The 12,283-nt window shown below is 38.9% G+C and overlaps 1 protein-coding gene across 6 annotated transcripts in view; it reads right to left on the minus strand.

The window, feature by feature from the left end:
• The window catches only part of CDC123 (cell division cycle 123), a 117,292-nt gene extending 106,932 nt beyond the window's left edge, over positions 1–10,360 (minus strand). For all 6 annotated transcript variants that reach the window (XR_011976948.1, XM_072653317.1, XM_072653315.1 and 3 more), the window contains exons 1-2: positions 10,208–10,360; positions 5,637–5,755 (exon numbers count right to left, since the gene is read on the minus strand). The gene's annotated coding sequence lies outside the window, so the exon portion shown is untranslated. The remainder of the gene's footprint in view (positions 1–5,636; positions 5,756–10,207) is intronic.
• Between the last annotated feature and the right edge of the window lie 1,923 nt (positions 10,361–12,283).

Here is a 12,283-nt window from a genome sequence, read left to right on the forward strand (position 1 = left end):
GTCAGGATGCAGTGGGTGACCCTGGCCTTTCTAAATTAAGGGCTTTCCCAGGTCTCAGTTTGAGGCCACACCCATTCAGTGACTAAGGGCTAGGTACAAATCAAGACAAAACATGGCCTAATTGACCATCACAAAAATATCAGTCTCAAAGTTTGTGGCCAGAAGAGAAAACAATTGCTATTTATACTCATAAGCCATCAAAATCTAAACTGAGCCACGGAAGCTTGGGCTGGCAGTGACAGTGAAATAGTAACATTAAAAATTAATTAGGCTTCAAAAGTCAAAATGTGAAATCCTAATCATTCACTACCACCCACTCATGTTTTCTGCCTCTTTTTATAAAGAACCATCAGCTTACATATGTAGGCTCTGACCAATAACAGATTTAGTTAACCAGGGGAGCCTGCCTTCCCACAAGATTTAGCAAAGAATCCTACTTTATTAATATCAACTTGAATGGTAAAGAATTCAGACAACTTTCTTCAGGAAGCAAAAGTATTATTTTCATTTCATAAGCCTGTCATATAACTGCCAGACTAGTAAAAAGTGACTGCAGTACATCCCAGTATCCAATTGGCTCCTTTTGGTGCCTTTCCCTCTATGTAAACATTGCTTATTTTGTCAGCATGACAGTATGACAGCTCTATTTTTGATCCCTACGGTAATCGCCATATTAGCCATCATTTAGAAAGACAGATTTCATCCACCCTCCCCGCCTTTTCAGGAACATTAGTCTTTCAGCACATTTGATGGGTCCTTCTCTCATATTCGTATTTTCAGTCTTTTAAAGCATTTGGAGACTTGTCTTGAAAACAGATCTAATAGATTTACAATGAATGCTTCATTTGTTGCATTAAATTAAGAAACAGTTGGAGGTATTCCAGTCAAATGCTGAGGGCTGGCCTACGCCTACAGTGGTCCTTCATGTGTGTGTGTTCATCCTTCATTGCTGAAGAAGACCATGCCATCAGAGAAATAATGATATGACTTGCACTTGACTTTGTTTGGGGGGGGGGGGGGGGCTGTGCAGATCAGCAGCCTCACTCCTCCTCCAGAGCCATCTGAATCCAGTGACCAGATATTCATCAGGATGACTGGAGATGACCCAGGATGAGTAATTGGGGTTAAGTGACTTGCCCAAGGTCACACAGCTAGTGAGTGTCAAGTGTCTGAGGTGAGATTTGAACTCAACATTAATTTTTTCTCCCTGCCCTGATCATCAAATAATTTTCATATTTTTTTCTTATTTGATGACAAACCAGCATTCAATGGAACTAAAGATGGCTACTTCTACTAAGCTTTGAAAGTGAGATTTAATAAGTGGAAATGTGCTTTCTTTTTAAGATGTGTATTCTGATTCTAGAATTTGGCTTTTTATACTAGCTTAGATAAATGACACTGTGACTAGGGAAAGGCAATTAAAATAATACTTTTTGGAATAGTTTTTACCAAGAATCCTACACAAAATAATGTATAACTAACACTTCATGGACATTTATTTAGCAAGCATTTATTATATATTATATATAATAACTTTATTAAACTGTGTTAAAATACTGGGAATAATAAGATTAAAGAAATGACACAATCCCTACCATCAAGGAACTTCCAGGTCAAGACAGAGGGGATACAGCGTGAACACAGATAAATATAATGGCCCAGGAAGGGAGAGAAGTAAAGGAGATAGCAATATGAGCAGGGATGAAACACTAACCTGGGAGGTCTTGGAAAGGCTTCCCAGAGAAGGTGACCTGGAAGAGCCCACAGTGAGTAGAAGAATGAGAGCACTTGTAGCTCCTGTCTTGTACGAGCTCATCCATGTGGTTTATCTGTTTCACAACCAAATCCCTGCTTAAATGCTGGTGGTATTAGCTACCCAGATATGATATTTTGTTAGTATTAGCAAAAGCAACAGAAAGTGGAACCGGTTGTCTTAAACATTCACAAAAGCTGCTCTCTTGCCTTCATTGAGAACTCTTACTTTATATATAATAAAAGTTCTTTTTTTTAATCTCTAATATTCTCTGATTTCCCTTTAATTGCTGCCCCCAGAGGGAGGAAGAAGAGCTGACAAGTGTTAACCAGTGCTGCACAAAATTTCCTTTGGTAATGAAACAAACAAGGGGAGACCATCCTCTGCCACATCTTCAGCCACCTGCTTAAACTTGACGAGCAGGTCATAGCATTGAGCTACAAGATCGCTTTCCTCTAGTCCAGCTACTTGTACAGTGAAAAGGGAGCCCAGGTTATGTTGGATATTTCCGTGTGGCCATCCCATTGTTCTTTCAATCTACTATCAAAAACAGAATTCTATTCTTCAACACATACCTAAGTTAATTAGCACCTCTTAATTTCCCCATTCTACCAATGTCCTCACGTCTCTTCCCCTCACACCCAATCAATTGCTAAACCCTGTCCATTCTCCTTAATCCATTCCTTTCTAGTGCTACCACCCCAGTTCATACTCTCATTACTTCCCTTGTGGATTAATGTAATAATCCTCTTATTCCTCCACTCTTTCTCCCTTTTCTGTTTTACATACCACCAGTTGATGAACCTTCCTGAAGATTCTCTATTCAGAGAAACATGGTTTCCTATTGCTTTGAATATAGTCTAAACATGATTTTTTAAACCCTCTATGATGTCCGTCTTTTTCAGTGTTAACCTCACAACTCCCTACACAACATGTAACTTCTATCCCAAATTGTGCTACCATTTTCCTAGAAAAGATCATGAAACCATGCTGACTGGTATACTTACAAACAGATATTATATAATCTCAACTGGTCTCTCTCAATGCTTCAAGGCAAACCATTTACATCTCCATGATTAATTCGCTACCCCACTAACCACAGCAACCTTTAAAACTTTCTTTCCATCTCTCAAACTTTACATGGCTACCCTTCACCCTACCCTCTTACTGAGACCTTTACCTCAAATTTTAGTGAAAAAATGGAGGCCATTCACTAAGTACTCCTTCTTCACCCTTTGTCATATATCACCTAGATGCCTCTTGCCACTATTTCCTCTGTTGCCCCTATCTCACATGAAGTGGCCCTTTTTACCAAGGTATACTACCTTTGCATGAACAAACCATCTCATCCCATCTACTCTAGGAGGTTGCCCCATCTATCATCCCCACTTAACTTCAATCTCTCCCTATCTACTAGCTGTTTTCCTACTACTTACAAATATGTTCATATCTCCCCATCTTCAAAAAACCAATATTTGATCAATTCTTTCCCCTAGTATCCCATATCTCACCTTTTTGTGGCTAACCTTAACAGTCTGTCTATAATAGGTGTTTCCATTTCTTTCCTTTCAATCTTTCTCTTTTTTAACTCTCTACAGTCAGGTTTCTGACCCCATTATCCATGGAAACTGCTTTCTCCAAAGTTGTAGTGTGATCTTTTAATTGCCAGATTTAATAGCCTTTTTTCAATTCTTCATCCTTCTTGGCCTTTCTGCAGACTTTGTTAATGACCCTCTCTCTAGAATTCTACTAGAATGCTACATTTGACTACTCTCTCGTGGTTCTCCTAACGATTTGACTTTTTCCTCTCATTTACTGAGTTTTCATCCAAGTCACACCCACTGGTTGTGGGTGGGCCTGCAGAATCCTGTTCTGGACCCTTTTTTCCTTTTGTACTGTTTCGTTTGGTGATCTCATTCAGCTCTCATGGATTCAATTTCATTTCTTTGCAGGTGATTCTCAGATCTACTTATCCAGACTTAAACTCCTTCCCTCACTTCTATCTAAAAACGGATGTCCTATAATCATCTTAAACTCAACATGTACAAAATTGAACTCATCTTTCTACTGGAAATTCTTTGCCCTTCCTAATTTTATTTCTGTCTACCATCCTCCTTCCAGTCACCACTCTATACCTAGATATCATCTTTAGACTCTTCATTCCAACTCACAATATCTAACCTGTTGCCAAGTCCTGCTGTTTACTTTCATCTCATATATGCCCCTTTCTCATCTTTGATACTGCTGACACCCTGATGCAGGCCCTCTTTAACTCATGCCTGGACTACTGAAATAACCTGCTGCCTCCCTGCCTTAAGTGTCTTCTCACTCACAGTTCAACCACTAAGCTGTCAAATTAATTTTCATCAAGTATAGATCTGGTCACATCACTCCCCTACTTAATAAATTCCAGTGGCTCCCTATCACCTCCTAGATCAAATATAAAATCTTCTGTGTGATACCTGAACCCTCTCCTCCTTTCCAATCTTCTTACACCTTACTCCCTGCCATGTACTCTTTGATCCAGTGACACCAACCTTGCTGATTTTTGCTCAAGACACTCTGTCTCTGAACTCTGGACATTTTCACTGGCTGTTCCCAATGTATGTAATACTCTCTCTTCACATCTCTACCTTCTGGCTTCTCTGGTTTCCTTCAAATACCAGTTAAAATCTCATCTTTTACTAAAATCCTTTCCTGATTTCCCTCCCCTACCCTTCATGTTTGTGCCTTCCCTCTATAGGTTATTTTCAATTTATTCTGTATATATCTTGGTTGCATATAGTAGTTTTCATTTTATCTCCCCCTTTTGACTATGCACTCCTTGACAGCAAGGATCTTTTGCCTTTCTTTGTATCCTCAACATTTAGCACAGTGCCTGGCCTATAATATACACTTAATGCATACATATTGACTACTGAATGACTGACTATGCTTTCCCACTTCCAAACTGCTCCCTCCTGAGATGCTGTCTTCCCCATCACTTCATATTGAAACCCTACCCATCTTTCTTTGTAACCCCTGAAAGCCTCCCCAGGATAGTGCCATCCACAAGTGATCTCTCTCACCTCTAAATTCTTATTGCACTCTCATTTAACATTTCTCACATATTTTCTTTCTGAATGGTTTATCTGTGCATGCTTTATTTCCTCCATTGCATCACAAGATCCTTGATGGTGGGAACTGTCTTATTCAATCTTTGCATCCTACTTGCTCCTAACACAATGCTGTGCAAATGGTAGGCAACTAATAAATTTATCAGTCATTTATAGTGTTTAATTCCCTACTCTATGCATAACACCATCCTGTATATGTAGGGAGTAGGAGGAGGTATATGTAAGAAACAGAAAATCCTTTTTTTTTTCTTCAAGATGCTTCTAGTGTATAACTGAGAAGACATGAAAAACATCCAGAATTTTGAATAATGTTAGAGCTGGAAGGGAGTTGACGCTATTTGCACAAAAGTTGAGGGAACAAACTCTGAGAGAGATTCTAAGGTGTATCAGGAGGAGTCAATGGGAAAGCTGAGATCAGAGCTCAGGTCTCCTGACTCCCAAGCTAATGCTCTTCCTAACATTTGATGTTGTCTTTCATAAGACACTTGGGGTAACTGTACCCATTGATAGCAGGTTGGGAGGTTTTTCTGGGTGTCCTTAGCAGGACAGCCAAAACTAGTGTTTCTGGTCCCTGTGACCAATACAAAAGGTACCTGAAAATCAATTTTTGTAGAAAAATTCCATTTGTGAGGAGCAGGGTTCAGAGAGACACTGGGACAGAAGATATTTGGGGTAATAAATGAGGCATGGGACAGGATGTTGCTGAGGTGTCCTTATCAGAAGAGGGGGCGAGGTTAGGCTGGGCTTGGCTAGGTTGAAGAACTCACCTAGAGTTTAGAAAGGCCTCAGGACCCCCTCTTGGCATTCTTGTGTTGGTCTTCAATTAATGCACCATGGGTGGCTTCAATGTAAGCCCCTGACTTGGGCACATATTAGACTCCTTGACCTGTAAAAATAGGTTAGGCAGGTAACCAGCATTTCTTCTAACCCCATGAGTCCTTAACATAAGTCCCCAGACCCAAGGCTTAAGTCGCAGTACACTGAGCATGACCCATGTCATCAGGTGCAGATGTGTTGAGGTACGAGTAGTGTGTTACCCAAAGAGTCCAGACTGTGGCTATAAACTATTAAATGAAAAAAGAAGTAGGTGGCAGGCCAAGAGTACAGGAATAGGGGAAATAGGTAGTAGTCATCTTCTGTGCTGCTAGTGTCTGATGGATGCAATGTGTAGATTACCAGGTTCAGAAAGGGCACATGATAGCAACAGAAACTTTAGAGAGAGCAGAAGGGAGAATAGCCCTGCAGTATACATGTATCCACAATTCAATGACACCACTAATAGATAATAGCAGATAATAGCATTATGGGGAAGGTAGCAATAGTATTAACTGTAGAAGGGTAGTCCAGTGGGAATACCACCATAAGAATTTGAGTTGCCCTAGATACAAGTTCCCTGGGCACATATGTTCTTAGGCCACATGTGTTTTCCTATGTGGATTCCCTCTCCTATTGGTGACATTTTGTGGAATTGGTGTAGGAAAATATACCTCTGTGGTTGAAGGGATTTTCCTTATTTATTTTAACTATGGTGTTGGTTTGTTTGTTTTTTTTATTTTGAACTAATATGTCCTCTGGTAGGGTTGTTTTTGGTTTGGTTTGATTTGGTTTTTAAAGTCAATGGGGGATTGTGAGCTGTGGTTTTAAATGGATATTGACCCTAAGCCTGCTTTGTACCTGGGGTAGCTTTCAGGGGGCTAGGAGGGGGCAAGATTGAATAAGGTCTGGGTTACATTTTGATTTAGGATAAGAAAATGTTTTTCAAATGTCATCATGCCCCTCATACACAATACAAATTACTCTGCTAATTTCACTTAACAGAACTGATGTCAGGTGTCATTTACCTGACTTTCCTGACAACAATGAATACAAAGGCATGACAACTGAAGAATAGTGTCAGTGATGCCAAAACTAAAAACAAGCAGGTTACCAGGAAAGTTAACAACCAAAAATGTTGGAGAGAGTGGTTGGCTCTATTAGACAAAAGAGGAAAATAAAGGAAGGTTTAAGTGCATTCCTTTAAGTGAATGCAAGGGTATACTGGAACCAGTCTGCCAGCTGGGGAGAGCTGATAGTTAAATCTTCAGTGTTAACATTTGCCCTTTGAAAAATCAGTAAATACTAAAAATCAGGGCTTGATTTATTGTTTTGTTGATGGTCTAGACTTAAGAAAGTGAATGAGAAAATGTTAATAATTCAGAGTAAACTGAAGAGTGTGTCATGGTCTTTTGGAGACCCAGTTGTTAAATGTTTACCAGCTCACCTCTGGGTAGATGGAATTAGAATAATGGAAAACAAAGAGGAGAAAGTGCTTCTATTTTGCTTCTGTTTTCTTTGACAATGAAAAATACTCTCTGGATTGTAAAGGACAGAAAAAATATGATAATAGGAAATCGATACCCAAAATAATTAAGGAGATAGAATACCTAGCTGCCCTTGAGGTCAAGTCACTAAGCCCAAGTGAATGAATTACTCTCTCAGAGTAATGGACAAAGGATGTAATTGTAATTGATGATTAGTGATGATGACCTAATGTCAATGATCATGGAAAACTTGTGGCCAATGGAAAAAAGGAGAGAATGAAGGCTTCTGGAAAAATTCTAGAACACATTATTAAAGAGATGGTCAATGAACATTTAGGTTTTAAAAACAAGCAATAACAAATAAGAAAAGATCAGGAAAAGTTAAAAAAAGGTTTCTTTTTTTTGGATAGGGTTATCAAATAGGTAGGTCAAGGAAGTACTTTCAATTTTATCCAGTTTATCTGTATTTGGTCAAAGTAAAGATGGGTTAAACTATTTATTCTACCCAACCTACTTAAAACTAAGTGAAAAGATGCCCAACCAATTAATCTTGTAGGCCTTCGATTAAGGGTAGGAAAGTCCTCCAAACTATATTTACACTGTATAAGAATTATATTTGGATAGACTGAAAAAAACTTGGTCATGTTCTTTGGTTCATCTATAAATTATCCAACTAGTTAGAATCCCATTCATTTGAGCATTCCAGCATATCCATGAGGAGCAAAGGTAGGAGCATAACAGGCTCTCCAGTGACCTTGAAGTAGTTATTTGAGGTGAAGGAAGTCCCAAGGAAAGGTCAGCTCTTTCTCCAACTTTCCCTTCCAGGTCCTGTGTATCGACAGACATCGTTTTATAATATACTGTTTTATTACCCAAATGTTGCTAGTATACTCAATTTTGTTTCAACCATAAAGAAGTCAGATATAAATATAAAGTTAGCCAGAGAGTCCGAACTTTCTTAAAACATTAGCAATTTTCCTAACTTGGGGCTTGGAGTGATTGTGACTGAATTCATAACTTTTTGTCTAAAATAAACTCCAAAATTGAAAAGAAATGAATCACATGGACCCTAGTAACTATTATATTGCCCCAGACTAATTATTGTGACAAGGCATTACACAAATCTCTTACTATTCTGGTGGGAAAGGGAAAGATGTGAACTAACAGATAGTGCAATTATTTGGATTTGAAATCGATTGAATGACCAGACCCAAAGAATACTCCTTAATGGTTTAATGTCAATTTAGAAAAAGGTCTTTTGTGACCTCTTTCTTTGTGACCAAGGGATCTGTTTGACCCTGTGTTATTTAACATTTTAAGTGATGACTTGGATAAAGGCATAGATAGCATACTAATCAGATTCACAGATAACCAAAACTGGGAAGGAGAGCTAAAACTGAATGACAGTCAGTGTCCAAAAAACAAAACAAAAAATATAAAAAATGTACAAGCTACAAAGTTGAGCAAGAACTATTAAGATGACATATAAAGTATTACACTTGGATTCCAAAAATCATTTTCACAGGTACAAGATGAAGGAACAGTAATTTATCTGAAAAACTGTTGGGGAGTTTGAGTGGACTGCAAGTTCAGTAGGTGTCAACCATATGATATGGGGGCCCCAAAAGCTAAGGCAATCTTGTGCTACGTTAAGACAGGCATAATGCCTAGGGATAGAAGAGTAATGGTCCTGCTCTTCTCTGCTCTGGTCAGAATATATCTAGAGGACTATATTCACATAGGGGCACATTTTAGGGAGACTAAAGCTAAATAGAGGCTAAAGGAGAACAACCAGTATGGTGAAGGGTCTCAAGCATCAGCTCAAAGAACTGAGGCTATTTAGCATGGAGAAGAGGAGACTTAAAAGAAAGGTATTAACTCATGTTCAAGTATTTGCAGGGCTCTCATATGAAAGAAGAATCAGACTAAGTTTCATCTGGGTCCTAGAATACAGAACCAGGAGCAACAGATGTAAGTTACAAAAAGGCAAATTAAGTCTCGATATAAGAACAAATGTTCTAAATGCCCTGACAATTAAAGCTAATCAAAAGTGGAATAGGTTACCTTAAGAGATGTTGAATTATCTCTCATTGGTGACTACTTTTTGCAGACCTACAAAAGTCCTCCAGCAAGAGGTGGGGTGACCCAGGGGAGTAGTGCTTCCTCCCCAAAGGATTCATTCATTCATTCATCCCCACAGTGATTGTATAAGGGAGCATGCAGAAAGGGTAGAGAAGCACTATAAGGAGGAAGTATGCCTCCTGCCCACAAAGGCTCCCTTGGAGGAAGGAAGCAAGCTCCCCATCTCTACCATTCTCACATGGAGTCCTACCTTTGGGAGTCCTTTCTCCATCACACTCCTTTCTTAAGGTATCCCTCTGTGATAGCATTACTGCAACCTCTGGGGCAAATTACTTGAACATATGACCAACACAGGATGTCTGGGATCAGCAAGACTGAGCAACAACCAGATTATACACACTGATTTTGAGCTCTCCATACAGTTCCTGTTTCCTCCCAAACCTACCCTTCAAACAAATTTTGCCTCCAGTGCTAAAATTCCTAACTATGGCTCCATACAAGTACATTATAAAAGAGAAACATTCAGGTATGGATTGAACCAGATGGCCTCTGAGGTCTTTTTCCAACTCTGAAACAAACAATTTAAGAAACAAATGAGGTTAAAGGACCCCAAATATTCTGGAAGCCAGTAGGACAAGGCAACAAGCATTTATTACATGCTTACCATGTGCCAGGTACTGTATAAAGGATTTTTAAATTGCCATAGATAATTTTTCAGGTGGACTATCCAGATTTCCCTCATCTAATAAAATGGATATAAAAATTCAGCCCTACCTAAATGCCCTCAGTACCATCAAAACACTATCCCTCATTCATTTAGTTCAACCTTTCCTTTCCTTTACCATATGTAGCCAATCCATATATGTTCAACCATATGTGTTCAAACTCCAAGTTCTAGGCTAACTGCCTTTACCCATGATTCCAGATTCCAACAGTCACCAGCCCCACTGCATTACCTCCACTGCTTTGGCCTCTAGGAGTTGATAGGTGGTCATGATAACCATCCACATACATAACTCTAGCTTATAGTCTCCATTCCAAAGACCAGAGTTTTCTGAAGCCCCCGTGGTCAAAACTCCTACTTCATCTCAAAAAGATACAGAAACACTGCCTTACCCCTCATACCCACTCCTATGGGCTCTGTAGACATAATTCCCATCCAGGATACCTTTGTGACACAATAATGGCATTTTAAAATATAAAAGATCAAAGCATAGAAAGCATTTTCATGGACTCCATGTCTCACAATGCTTGGAGTCAAGGGAATCTAAATCATTGGGGAAATTTTTCTGGACTAAAACTCTGGGCTTGAGCACATAGAATAGTGATATCCCCTCCATGGAATCTGAATAAAGAAGCTCTGAACTATGGGAGATTCCAAAAGTTCTCTGAGAGTAGCAGTAGCATGTAGAAAAAGCATGTGGACTGGACCCAAGCACAGCATCCTAAACTACTGTCTGAGTCACCATGATAACTACAAGAACTGTGGCAGGAAGCTTCAATGTTTTTTCAAAGTCCAAAAACATCAGTATTCTCTAGCCTGTAGTGCTGAGAGTAAAGATGGACTAACTAGAACAGCAGCCTCACCCTCTAAGCTTCCACGCAAGTGAAGTTGAATTTGTCTGTGTTCCTTTCTCTGTGTTAGGGATATAGAGAGATTAAAGGGAGAAAAGAAGCAAGCTTTTATAAAAGTGCCTACTATGCACTGGGCAATGTAGTAAGCACTCTACAGATAAAGACCTCCTTGAGATTAAATAGGAAATTGACTGTAACGGTCTTGGAGGGGCAGAAGAGTGAAGCCATTTATGTATGGATGCAGGGAATGTTTACTACCTTATTTATTTGTTTGTTATTTATCCCACTGTTTTGTTCTGGTTAAACACTTTTTGCTTTTGGAATCACGTCACTTGGCATGGTCTGGCATGGAGATGTATTGCTGGGGGCTCCAGTCCTGATTTTGAATGTATGATAATCTAAAAAATGTTCCAGATCACAGCATAGGGGATAAAATTCCTTTGAAATGCTCATAATGCAAGAGATGCCAAAAGATAAAATAAATTGGATAATAATTAATAAACTAAAACTGAGAGGTAGGATGTTGGAGAGTCATCCTTGACATTAAAAAGAGTTAGGGGAAGGGGAACAGTTAGGTGACACAATGAGTAGAGCACCGACCCTGGAGTCAGGAGAACCTGAGTTTAAATCCAGCCTCAGACACTTGACCCTCTTACTAGCTGTGTGACCTTGGGCAAGCCACTTAACCCCAATTGCCTTGTCTTCCTCTAATCCAAAAAATTAAAAGATTTGGGTTTAAATCCTGCCTCAGACACATAATTCTTGTGTAATTGTGGGTAAATCACTTAATCTCTCAGTGCCCAAGGTTATTTTTTAAGACTATAAATCAGTCGTTAACAATCTGTATAAATGGCATTCCCAATACCTAATGATATTACAGATTCAGACCAAAAAAAGAAAAAATACTAATCTTAAAAAAAGTTTAAAAAAAAAGCCAAGATAAAGTGAAAATTCAAAGGAACAAGATGGAATAGTAGAAAGAATGCTAGACTTGCAGTCAGGAGAAACACAGATTCAGATCCCAGTTTCAACACTTCTTAGTTATGTGATCACGGACAAATCACTTCAATTCTTTGAGGCTCAGTTTCTTCGGTAAAATTGGGGATAATACAGCTTCTAGTACCTATCTCACAGGTGTAAGGATCAGATGAGAATCTAAGTATGTATATGTGTGTGTATACACACACATCTATACATTATGTGAATATATACCTATATATACATTTCCTCCATATATACATATATATGGAGATGCTATGGTAGTTTGAGGAAAGAATATAACTTTAGTAGTTTAAAATTTATTAAGTTTTGGCAAACTATGTACACATGTGCATGTATGCGCGTTTTTTCCCTCTTCAAACCTGCCAGAGCTCCTCCCTTCTGCATCCTGACAGCCAAGAACTTAGTTTCACACATCACTGAAAAGATTAAAGCCATTTACTGAAAGTTTCCTCTTA

This window comes from Notamacropus eugenii, chromosome 3 (genome assembly GCF_028372415.1).
Source record: "Notamacropus eugenii isolate mMacEug1 chromosome 3, mMacEug1.pri_v2, whole genome shotgun sequence".
NCBI lineage: Eukaryota > Metazoa > Chordata > Mammalia > Diprotodontia > Macropodidae > Notamacropus > Notamacropus eugenii.